We start from the raw sequence: 13,092 nt of genomic DNA, 5'->3' as shown, positions 1-13,092 counted from the left end.
GCAAAGGCTGGAATCTGGAGCAACAGACAATCTGCTGGAGGAAGTCTGCAGGTCAGGCAGCATCTGTGTAGGGAAATAGGTGTCCAGATGAAGAGTCTCAACCTGAAACATCAACTGTCCATTTCCCTCCACGGATGTTGCCTGACCTGCTGAGTTCCTTCAGCACTTTGTTTCTCACTCTTGGATCAGAGTGGATTGGGAATGGGAAAGAACTGTTACCTTCAAAGAAAAAAGTGTGCGTTTGGCATCTGAGGTGCCTCAGGAATAAAAGGAAAGAGGGCCAGTGTGTTATTGTACCTGTTGTAGGCAGCTCAATAAATCCTTTATGGTGTGGGTCTGAAATGAAAAGTGACAGTCTAATGTTGCTCTATTAAAAATATTTCTAATCCAAGAGGCCAGCAGTTGTTGTACTTTTTGTTTTCCTTCAGTGATGTTTGTTAGTACCTGAACAATCTTTAACCTTGGTGGTGCTGAGGCATTTCAAAGCTCAGGATCAGGAGACAGCAGAGTGCTTCGATAAGATGTGCTCAGTCCATTTGGTGTAACACGCATTGCGGAGAAATAAAGATAGTTAGACCTGGCAGTACACGGCAATCAACAAAAGAGTCAGTGGCCACTGCCAAGCAGGAGTGTTGATAATTGGAACTGCCACAAAGTGCCTCCTGGGACCCTTCTCTGTGAGTGTGGTTCACCACCCTGGACTCAGCTGTCCCTCAGAGGCAGCAGACACACCTCTGAGCCGAAGGTCATGGGTTCAATGGGTTCAACCTCCACTCCAAACTCGGGCACAAAACCAACTTTCACTTCTCAACCAAACCAGACTAAGTGGTCACACATTGACATGATAGAATCACTGTAACTTACACAAAGAAGGAGGCCTTTCAACCTACCACATTATTGCTGTGTGTGGAATGTTGTTGTGTGTAAAGGGACACAGCTTTACCTCCTAATTCATCAAAACTACTTCACTGGCTGTCAAACTCATTGGAAAGTCACAGTGAATGCAAACACGCCAGGTGTACACGTGTTCATGCTTTTTGGAGCTCAGCTCAGCATCCTCTTATAGAGGGTCACAGTCAAGATCTCAGGTACCTTCCGAGCCAAGCCTTGCTCCTCTCTGCTGTCAGCGCCAACTGAACCAAAACTATGCAAGCCAGCACTTTATTCCTGCCATATATGTAATTATAGAATCATAACAGGTTTTACATCGTGTACACAGTTTCCAACAAGAGCAATCCCATCAAATTGTTATTCAAATTATTGTCTCTCCTGCTTTTCTGATTCCCTTTTGAAAGTCCTTTGCTGATTCTGTGTCCACCACCCCTACAAGCAGTGAGTTCAGATCATTGCTGCTCTCTGTGTCAATGTTTTACCTACCATTCCTTTGAATTTCCTGTCCCAAATTTTAAACATGTGCACTAACCTCCCAAATCCCATGGAAGTTGTGCAAAACCTGTTTTTTTTTCTTTCACCAAGGACCTCCATACATTTTCCTGAATATAGATGATTTGCCATCGTGCAGTTGATAACGTCACACAGCCATTGGGGTGGTATCCTTCCATAGCTGGGGAGCACGTTTATCAGGGGGGTCAGAGCACAATTGAATCTCTCATCTTCAGTCTCAGCCTGAAAATCATTTCTGATCAAGAGTCACTAAGCTGAAACATTATCTCTGCTCCACTCTCCACAGGTGCTGCCTGACCTGCTGGGAGTTTTTGACACTTTCTGCATTTAGTTCAATTTCTAGTTTTGTTTCCTTGGAGCCTCCAATAATTCCAGCTTTGGGATGTCTTTCCTAATATAATTTACTGAATATTGGCAAATGCACCAGGAACTTCATCAAATTTCTGTAATTAATGCAAGTCTAACATAAGGGATTTTTAAAAGAGGATAATATTATATCTTATTGTATTGTGTAAGTCATTGGTGAGGCCACACTTGGAGCACTGTGGACAGTTTTGGTCACCCTGTGTTAGCAAAGAGGTGGTTAAACTGGAAAGAGTGCAGAAAGACTTATGAGGATGTTGCCAGGACCAGAGGGCCTGAGTTATAGGGAGAGGTTGGCCAGGCTGGGTCTTTATTCCTTGCAACATAGGAGAATGAGGGGCGGCCTTATAGAAGTGTTTAAAATTATGAGAGGCATAGATAACACAGACGGTAACAGTCTTTTCCCCAGGGTAGGGGAGTCCAAACTAGGGGGCATAGGTTTAAGGTGAGAGGGGAAGATTTAAAAGGGACCTGAGGGGCAACTTTTCCACACAGAGGGTGGTGAGTACATGGAACGAGCTGCCAGAGGAAGTGGGTGAGGCAAGTACAACAGTGTCATTTAAGAAGCACTTGGAGAGGTACATGGAGGAGCGGGGCTTGGAGGGATATGGGCCGAATGCAGGAAATTAGGACTAGCTTGGTGGACACCATGGTCGGCATGGACTGGTTGGGCCGAAGGGCCTGTATCCGTGCTGTATTGCTCTGTGACTCTATGACTTTATGACTCTATAAACAAGTCAATGTTTGATTCAGTATAGGTCAAAAGTTTTGCTTACCTTACATTGTTTTAATTTTGGAAGTATTTGAGATTATATGAGTTACAGAAGAATTTAGAAGAACTTTGTTGTTCGGAGCAGGCACTGTTTGTCTTTGGAGACAAAACACAAGAAGATCCTGAACAATATCAAAAATTATCTGGCAACAACATGAAACATAACTAGCAAAAAACACATGAAAAATATCAAAGTACAACAGTGGTGAAATGATAAGCAGACAGTAACACAAACAGAACACTCGGAGACACAGAGAGATGATCCTTAAAATAGAAAAAAAACAAATCTGTTTCACTCAATGAATAGTGGGCCATGTTGAAAGATTACCTGCAACTAAAAAAGAGCCGAGGATGTTTCACCCGGGCACTGAATTTTCATGATCAAATTCACTGAAACTCTCCCATTTACAAAGGAAGTCTTCAGCAGATCCATAACCACAACTGGTCCTGTGACTTATACATCTTCCCCGAGCATCTAATGACGGGACATCCTCCACTTCACAACGAATGCTGTGGCTGATTCTGTGCTGCCATAATCCTTCCCATTTCTCCACCTCTGGGCCGATACAAGAGCTGTATTAATCTGACAGCTAGTGAGGGTTTCACAGAGAACTGATAGTTCTCAGCAGGGCACACATTGATGGCCACTCCACTCCAGTGCAGAAGTACAGAATGCTCTAGATGTCAGATGTAGGTGCACCTGACCAGTCAGTCTGCCCTGGACCTAACTCCAAGTCCAGTGCTCATTCTGGTTCTGACAGAGCTGAGCAGCTGGATGCACTTCACATCTGGACACATGGCTTTACACGACTAGAACATCTGGTGCAATCCCATTCAGGGGCTGCCTACCTTCATTAAAGAGCTATGGGAAAACAAGGGTTTTTGTTTATTTTATTTTAATTATAAAAGTCATTTATGTTGGTTAGGTGTGTTTTTAGTGAAGTTTAATGTGATGGAATACAGTCCACTTGTCCACAAGAAGTTCAATGACATCCAGGACAAAGCAGCCCACTTGATTGGCAGCTCATCCACACCAGAAACATTCACCGCCTCCACCAATGGCTCCTCATGGAGGGAGTATGTACAAAATGCACATTGGTTATCAGTATTGGTTTACTATTGTCACATGTACTGATGTACAGTGAAAAACTTGTCTTGCATACCATTCCTACAGATCAATTCATTACACAATGCATTGTGGCAGTACAGGGTAAAAACAATAACAGAATACAGAGTAAAGTGTCACAGCTACAGAGAAAGTGCAGTGCAGGTAGACAATAAGCAGCAAGGTCAAACAAGGTAGACTGTGAGATCAAGAGTCCACCTTATTGTATAAGGGAACCATTCAATAGTCTTATCACAGTGGGATAGAAGCTGTCCTTGAGCCTGGTGGTACGTGCCCTCAGGCTCCTGTATCTTCTCCCTGATGGGAGAGGAGAGAAGAGTGAATGACCCGGGTGGGTGGGGTCTTTGATTATGCTGGCTGCTTCACCAAGGCAGTGAGAGGTATAGACAGAGTCCATGGAGGGGAGGCTGGTTTCTGTGACATGCTGGGCTGTGTCCACAACTCTCTGTAGTTTCTTGTGGTCCTGGGCAGAGCAGTTGCCATATCAAGCTGTGATGCATTCGGATAGGATGCTTTCTGTGGTGCATCAGTAAAAGTTGGTGAGTGTCAAAGGGGACATGCCAAATTTCTTTAGCCTCCTGAGGAAGTCAAGGGACTGGTGAGCTTTCTGGGCAGGGTCAGCGGGACATTTTGTTGGTACTTTGAGGACCTGTGTAGTGTAAGTACATGTGTATGACATATACCCCTCTTAAAACCGTCCAGTGTAACTTCCCGCAAATGGCAGCAACTCACCAAGGTTTCTTCAACAGCTCCTCCCAAACCCCCAGTCTCCGCATGTTGATGGTAGAAGACACAAGGGAGCAGCATCACCTGCAGAGCCCCTCCCTGTCACCACTCATCCTGACTTGGAAGTACACTGCTGGCCCTTCATTCTTGCAGAGTTTAAGCTCTGGAACTCCAGCAGCTCTGTGGGAGCACACTGGCCAGGAGAACTGCAGGGTTCAAGAAGGTCGCTCCCCATCACCTTCTTGAGGCAAGGAAGGATGGGTAATAAGAAGTTGCCCCTGCAAGCCATGCCGATATCCCACTGTTGAATTAATTAATAGGATTTAATTGAGTGCTTCAATTTTCCAGCTCAGAACTCACACTGACTTGAAAAAGTTCAGTCCCAGGAATGTGACCTGAAATCAAAGCTCGGAATCACAATCAGAATCAAAATCAGATTCATTATCACTGATCTATATGATGTGAAATGTGCTGTTTTGCGGCAGCAGTATAGTGCAAAGACATAAAATTACTATAAATTATAAAATAAATAAATAGTCCAAAAAAAGGAATAACAAGGTAGTGTTCGTGGGTTCATGGACCATTCAGAAATCTGATGGTGGAGGGGAAGAAGCTGTTCCTGAATCATTGAGTGTGGGTCTTCAGGGTCCTGTACCTCCTCCCTGATGGTAGTAACGAGAAGAGGGCACATCCCGAGTGGTGAGGGTCCTTAGTGATGGATGCCACCTTCTTGAGGCACCGCCTCTTGAAGATGTCCTTGATGGTGGGGAGGGTTGTGCCCGTAATCCTATGATCCTGTGCAGTGGAGCCTCCACACCAGGCTGTGATGCGACCAGTCAGAATGCTCTCCACCGTACATCGATAGAAATTTGCAGAAGTCTTTGGTGACAGACCAAATCTCCTCAAACTCCTAACGATGTAGAGCCACTAGCATGCCTTCTTCATGATTGCATCAATATGTTGGGCCCAGGACAGGTCCTTGGAGATGTTGACACCCAGGAACATAAAGCAGTGCTCCAGAGAATGGAAGCACAAGAGATTGCAGATGCAGCAAAAAGCAAACAGCAGGAGGAACTCAGTGGGTCAGGCAGCATCTGTGGAGGCAAAGGGATGCGTTATAGGAAATTAAACCAGGGCGGTTAAACCAGGTGCCATACATACTGAATGGCAGGGCCCTGGGGAGTGTTGTTGAACAGCAAGATCTTGGGGTACAGGTACATAGTTCCTTGAAAGTGAGCCAGGGAGACATGGTGGTGAAGAAGGTATTTGGCATGCCTGCCTTCCTGATGCAGGGTCCCAACCCAAAACATTGACCATCCCTCTGCCTCCACAGATGCTGCTCGGCCCACTGAGTTCCTCCAACACAAATTCTTCCACAAATACTTTGCTTCAGTATTCAGCAGAGAGAGAGACCTTGACGTTTGTGAGGATGGCGTACGACAGGCTGATATGCTCGGGCACGTCGACGTGAGGAAAGAGGGTGTGCTGGAACTTTTGAAAAACATTAGGATAGATGAGTCACTGGGGCCGGATGGGATATATCCAAGGTTATTATGGGAAGCAAGGGAAGAGATTGCTGCGCCTTTGTCAACGATCTTTGCGTCCTTACTGGCCACAGGAGTAGTGCCAGATGATTGGAGGGTGGCAAATGTTGTTCCTTTGTTTAAGAAAGGGAGTAGGGATAACCCTGGGAATTACAGACCAGTGAGTCTTACTTCAGTGGTGGGCAAATTACTGAAGAAGATTCTTAGAGACAGGATTTATGGGCATTTAGAGAAGCATAGGCTGATTAGGGACAGTCAGTATGGCTTTGTGAGGGGCAGGTCGTGCCTCACGAGCCTGATTGAATTCTTTGAGGATGTGACAAAGCACATTGATGAAGGCAGAGCAGTGGATTCAAGATTCAAGATTTGCTTTATTGTCATTTCTCTGAGTATTTACATACACAAAAAAAATGAAATACCGTTTCTCACCAGCTCATATCAGTGCAACAAAAAGAACAGTGATAAATATCTAAAATAGTCTATAAAAACATCTCTAAAACAAAACTAAAAACATATCAACACCACATATTCATATCTGTTAAAGTGCCTTGATGTATTAATAGGTGCTTATTCAGCTCAAGATGAAGTTCAACGTATCAGGTAACTAACTATCAAACTGTTTCTGTATTGACGTGGGTATGTCCGTGTGTGTGGAGGGAGAGCTTATCAGTGGAAGGGGAAGGGGACACAGTCCATTCCTGACTGCTTGTGGGAAAAAGCTGTTCAGCATCCTACTAGATCTAGAGCAGATGCTCCTATATCTCTTCCCCAACGGCAGGAGGGAAAACAGGTGGTGAGAAGGGTGATGGAAGTTCTTCATGATGGCCGTAGCTCTGCGAACGCAGCGTTGCTGACAGATCTCCATCAAAAAGAGGAGAGGGGCACCAATGATCCTGCCAGCTGTCTTCACCATCCTATTGAGCTGCTGTTGTTCGTAGGCCTTGCAGCTACCAAAACAGGAGGTGAGGCAGTAGGTCAGGATGCTTTCAATGGTGCCCCTGTAAAAAGTGATGAGGTGTGGAATAGGGAGGCCTGCCTTTCTGAGTCTCCAGAGGGGGTAAAGCCACTGCTGGGCTTTTTAAACGATGGCTGCAGTGTTAATAATGGAGGTTAGATCATCCGCTAGGTGAACCCCCAGGAACTTAATGTTGCTGACCCTCTCCACAGCAGCACCGTCAATAGTCAGCGGTGTATGATCGTGCTTGCCAGCCCTCCTAAAATCAATCACCATCTCCTTTGTTTTGTCCACATTGTGGGCGAGATTGTGGAATCTGCACCACGCTGTTAGCTGCTCCACCTCCGTCCTATATGCAGACTCATCACTGTCACTGACGAGACCCACCACCGTTGTGTCATCAGCTAACTTAATGATGTAGTTGGTGCTGAATCTAGCAATGCAGTTGTGTGTGAGCAGGCTAAACAATAAAGGGCTCAGGACGCAGCCTTGAGGTGAGCCTGTGCTCACTGAGATGGTTCCAGATGTATGACTGCCAACTCTAAATACCTGCAGCCGCTGCGTCAGGAAATTGAGGACCCAATTGCAAATGCCAGTGTCCAACACCACACTAACAGCCTCAGCTTTTCTACCAGCTGTTGTGGAATGATCGTGTTAAATGCTGAGCTGAAGTCGATGAAGAGGATCCTGGCGTATGCATTCTTCCCCTCCAGATGTGACAGTGTGAGGTGGAGCAAAGTGGAGACTGTATCCCCTGTGGATCGATTGACTCTATATGCAAACTGTAGGAGATCTAACTTTGCAGGTAAATAGGTCTTAATATGCTGCATGACCAATCGCTCAAAGCATTTGGGACTTGGGGGTACTCATGCAGGATACCTTAAAGGTTAACCACCAGGTCGGATCGGTGGTAAAGAAAGCGAATGCTATGTTGGCATTCATTTCAAGAGGTATAGTGTATGAAAGTAAGGAAGTGTTGATGAGGCTCTACGGGGCACTAGTGAGGCCTCATTTGGAATACAGTGTACAGTTTTGGGCCCCATATCTTAGGAAAGATGTGCTGATGTTGGAGACGGTTCAGAGGAGATTTATGAGGATGATTCCCGGAATGAAAGGGCTTACGTATGATGAGTGTTTGTCGGCTCTTGGACTGTACTCACTGGAGAAGAATGAGAGGGGACCTCATAGAGACATTTAAAATATTGAAAGGACTGGACAGAGTAGATGTGGCTAGGCTGTTTCCCTTGGTGGGTGAGTCCAGGACCAGAGGGCACAATCTCAGAATTAGAGGGTACAGGCTTAAAACAGAGATAAGAATAAATTTCTTTAGCCAGAGGGTGGTGAATTTGTGGAATTCCTTGCCAGGTACAGCAGTGGAGGCCAGATCATTAAAAGCGTTTAAGGAAGAGATAGATAGATATCTAAATAGTCGGGGTATCAAGGGATATGGGGATAAGATCGGAAAATGGGGTTGGAATAGTGTGTTTTTTTTTCGCGGCCCCCACCCCCCCCCCCCCAATTTCTCATTTCTTTTTATTTTTTCCCTTTTCCTTGGAGCAGACTCAATGGGCCGAATGGCCTACTTCTGCTCCCTTGTCTTGTGATCTTGTGATTTCATTATTATTGGTGTCAGGGCCACAGGGTGGAAGTCATTCAGGCAGGCTGGGTTAGGGACAGGAATAAGGAGGGCACTTTTGAGGCAGGTGGGCACCACTGCCTGGCTGAGCGAGATATTAAAGATGTCCGCAAAGACATCCTTCAGCTGTGATGAACATGGATTTTAGTAAAGCATTTGATAAAGTTCCTCATGGAAGGCTTATTCAGAAAGTCAGTAGGCATGGAATCCAGGGAAATTTGGCTGCATGGATTCAGAATTAGCTCGCCCATAGAAGACAGAGGGTAGTGGTAAATGGAGCGTATCCTGCTTGGAGGTCAGTGACCAGTGGTGTTCCGCAGGGATCTGTTCTGGGATTTCTGCTCTTTGTGATTTTTATAAATGAATTGGATGAGGATGTGGAAGGGTGGGTTGGTAGGTTTGCTGATGATACAAAGGTTGGTGGTGTTGTGGATAGTGCAGAAATTTGCTGTAGATTACAACAGGATATTGATAGAATGTAGACCTGGGCTGAGAAGTGGCAGATGGAGTTCAACCCGGAGAGTGTGAAGTGATGCACTTCAGGAGATCGAATTTGAAGGCAGAATACAAGGTTAATGGCAGGATTCTTAGCATGTGGAGGAACAGAGGGATCTTGGGGTCCACGTCCATAGATCCTTCAAGGTTGCTGCACAGGTCGATAGGGTTGTTAAGAAGGCATATGGTGTGTTGGCCTTCATTAGTCGAGGTATTGAGTTCAAGAGCCACGAGGTGATGTTGCAGCTCTATAGAACTCTGGTTAGACCACACTTGGAGTATTGTGTTCGGTACTGGTCGCCTCATTATAGGAAGGATGTGGAAGCTTTAGAGAGGGTGCAGAGGAGATTTACCAGGATGTTGCCTGGATTGAAGAGCATGTCTTATGAGGATAGGTTGAGCGAGCTAAGGCTTTTCCCTTTGGAGAGAAGGAGGATGAGAGGTGACTTGATAGAGGTGTGCAAGATGATAAGGCATAGATCAAGTGGACGGTCAGAGACCTTTTCCCAGTGCGACAATGGCTAACACAAGGGGGCATAATTTTAAAGTAATTGGAGGAAGGTATAAGGGGGATGTCAGAGGTACGTTTTTTTTTACACAGAGAGTGGTGGGTGTGTGGAACGCACTGCCGGCAGAGGTTGTGGGGGCAGATACATTAGGGACATTTACGAGTCTCTTAGTTAGCCATATGAATGATAGAGAATGATTGGAGGAAGCTATAAGGGGGATGTCAGAGGTAAGTTCTTTACACAGAGAGTGGTGGGTGCGTGGAACGCACTACCTGCAGAAGTTGTGGGGGCAGACACGTGATGCAAGACAAGCTTTTCACTGTACCTGGGTACAAGTGACAATGATAAACCAATACTAATACCAATACATTAGGGACATTTAAGAGACTCTTAGATAGACACATGAATGATAGAGAAATGGAGGGCTATGTGGGAGGGAAGGGTTAGATAGATCTTAGAGCAGATAAAATGTCGGCACAACATTGTGGGCCGAAGGGCCTGTACTGTGCTGTAGTGTTCTATGTTCTATGTTCTAACAGCTTTTTTGTTGCTCCAGGGAGCTAGTTACTAAGAACAAAAATCACACAAGAAATTCTGGAGATTTACAACTTGAATATACACAGTAACCATAAGAACAAGGAGAGTCAGGGTAAATGTTGTTTATCCGGTTTTAAAAAATGATTTCAAAAGTTTTTTCTTTTAATTTCCAATTTCCAGAATTGCAGTTTTTTTGATTTATTTCAGTCAGTATAAATGGGTCATTTTTGGGTCGACACTTCCCTCAACCATTTACAATTCACTGAATAATCATCACTTACATCAAGAGACTGAGTGCATTGCAGCCAAATTTAAACAATACAAAGTGGGAAAGTTGCAAAGAGCCTGCAAAAGTTTTGTAAAAGGACGACGGGAGGTTAATTGAGTGGAAAAAATCTGGCAGGCGGATTATAATGTGGGCAAGGTAAGATTTGCCAATTCATGATTTGTTTTCCTTTCAAAACTAATCTAAATCAACTCTAGAGATTTGTTTGTGACAACAACAAACCGTCTGGGTACAGGTGTTGTTCCTCATCATCTTGTTGGACTGACCGTCAGAATCGAGGGTGACTTGCTTCCCCTCCGGCTCTGGGTGTTCTGAGGTGACTGATGAAGTCAATGTGGGAGTCACAGACTGGGGCAGGATAAGGCAGCTCGGGCAGAGGGAAGGGTGGTTAGTGCAGGGTGTCTGTGCACTGCCGAAAGATGGACTCAAGGTTGGTCATTGGTAATTGGCTTATTATTGCCACATGTACTGAGATACAGAGAAAAGCTTTGTTTGCATGCCATCCAGACAGATCATTCTGTACATAAATACATCGAGGTGTAAACAAGAAAAGCAATAACAGAATGCAGAATATAGTGTTACAGTTACAGAGAAAGTGCAGTGCAGGTAGAGGAACAAGGTGCAAGGGCCATGACGATGTAGACTGAGAGATCAAGAGTTCATCTCTCTCGTAAAGAGGTCTGTTCTAGAGACCGAAGCTGTCATTGAACCTGCGGTCCGGATCTTTAACCTTTTGTGCCATCCTGAATGATCCTTCTCCTCTTCCAGAGATTCCCAGGAGTCAGTATGGATGTTGAAATTTTTCAGGGAGGTTTTGAGCACGTTCTTAATTTTTTGTCCCTCTGTCTCCCTGTTAATCTCTTCAGTTAATGCAGCTCAGAACAGTAAAGGCATGTTGGTTATAGACACACTAGTCTCATGAAGTCAGTTGCATCCAGTAGAAAGTGATAGGAGAATGATGGTGACAGACTGTTTCCCAGATCCTCGGAAGTTTTTCCTTCCAGTAAGGTTTCCTCCTGCTCTGTGCCGTTGTCTCTTCTTTCTGGTCATGTTTGTCTGTTCCATTTCTTGCCCGATACTTGGTATACCTTTCCTCTTTGATCTCACATTCTCCAGTTTCCTAAGCTAAATTAGTCTGAGCACAGAACATAGAACATTACAGCACGGTACAGGCCCTTCGGCCCACAATGTTGTGCCGATCTTATTAAATTAGTAATCAAATGCCTAATTAAACTAATCCCTTCTGCCTAAATATCCATATGCTTACATTTCCCACACATTCATGTGCCTATCTAAGGGCCTCTTGAACACCTCTATCGTATTTGCCTCCACCCCAAGTAGCGCACTCCAGTCACCTGCCAACTCTCTGGCTGCCAAAGGCAAAGCCATTAAATTTAGGGTTCAACTAATGCAAAGCTGATTGGGGAACCAGGCTGTGGTTGGATTTTGATGAGGAACTTGAGGGGTAGATGTGGATTTGATAATTCCCCTGGCCAGGGATTGAGAGCAAGGAGGTCAGTAGATCGGTACTGATGAGAAGAGGGTGGCAGATCTTAGGAACTCTTTACCAAGAGTCTCTGTGTATCTGCAACACAGGCAGTCCCCGGGTTACTAACCCCTGCCCTACGGACACCCCCACATACAGATGAGCTCCCATAATGTTATTAAATTCAAAAGTCCATCATTTATGTTTATTCCAATAAACAGCACAATTAGTTTCCTCTCTCTCTCCACTCTTACTAATTGTCCTTTCTTATCAGTTTTGTGAGCTTTCGATGTCATTTGTTACAACACTGTGGAGGTGTGGAGGATTGGTGATTTTGTGTATTTTCTGATTTACGGACATAATTGACCAATGGCCGTCTGAGAGAAGGGAACCTGTTGGTAACCCAGGGACGGCCTGTGCAGAGACCGGTAGGTTTTTGGATATGAAGGGAATGGAGGGAGAGGGGTGGGTGCAGCGAAGTGACATTGAGGTACAAGATCAAGTCAAGCTGAGTTTATTGTCCGATGCACAAGTCCATGTGTGCACAGGTGCAATGAAAAACTTGCAGCAGCAGCATCACAAGCTCAGAGCATCAGATAAGCAGCATTCACAAGAAAAACATCAATTATACACAATTTTTACAAGAAAGAATGATTATTGGAAGAAAACAAGAAAGAAAACAGTCTATTTTAGTGCAAACTGATCAAAGTGGTCCCAGTGTTGCTGGACTGAGGCAGTGATCAGGGTTGTGCCGGTTGGTTCAGCTACCAAATGGTTGAAGGGAAGTAGCTGTTCCTGAACCTGGTGGTGTGGGACTTCAGGCTTCTGTACCTCCTGCCTGATGGTAGCTGTGAGAAGATGGCACGGCCCGGATGGTGGGGATCTTTGATGATGGACGTTGCCTTCTTGAGGCAGCACCTCCTGTAGATACTCCCGATGGTGGGGAGGGATGTGCCCCTGATGTATTGGGTGAGTCCACTACTCCCTGTAGCTTCTTATGGTCCTGTACATTCGAATTCAGCAGCACCACAGGTAGCTAGGTTCAGACAACACACAGAATATAAATTATGCATAAATTATACAAGACGAAGAGAGATAAAACCTGTTTCCAAACAAGACATTAGTGCAAAACACACTCAGATTCAAGTCCACAGCAGTGCAAGAGATCGTCCTTGCCCTCTGTTGCCGAGGTTACAGCGTGAGGGAGCAGGAATGAGGGGCCGAATGGTCCAGCCTCTGCACGGAACCCTGCC

Source organism: Pristis pectinata, chromosome 22 (genome assembly GCF_009764475.1).
Source record: "Pristis pectinata isolate sPriPec2 chromosome 22, sPriPec2.1.pri, whole genome shotgun sequence".
In the NCBI taxonomy this organism is placed as follows: Eukaryota; Metazoa; Chordata; class Chondrichthyes; order Rhinopristiformes; family Pristidae; genus Pristis; species Pristis pectinata.
The sequence above is the reverse complement of the archived record's forward strand: the minus strand, read 5'-3'. Positions refer to the sequence as shown.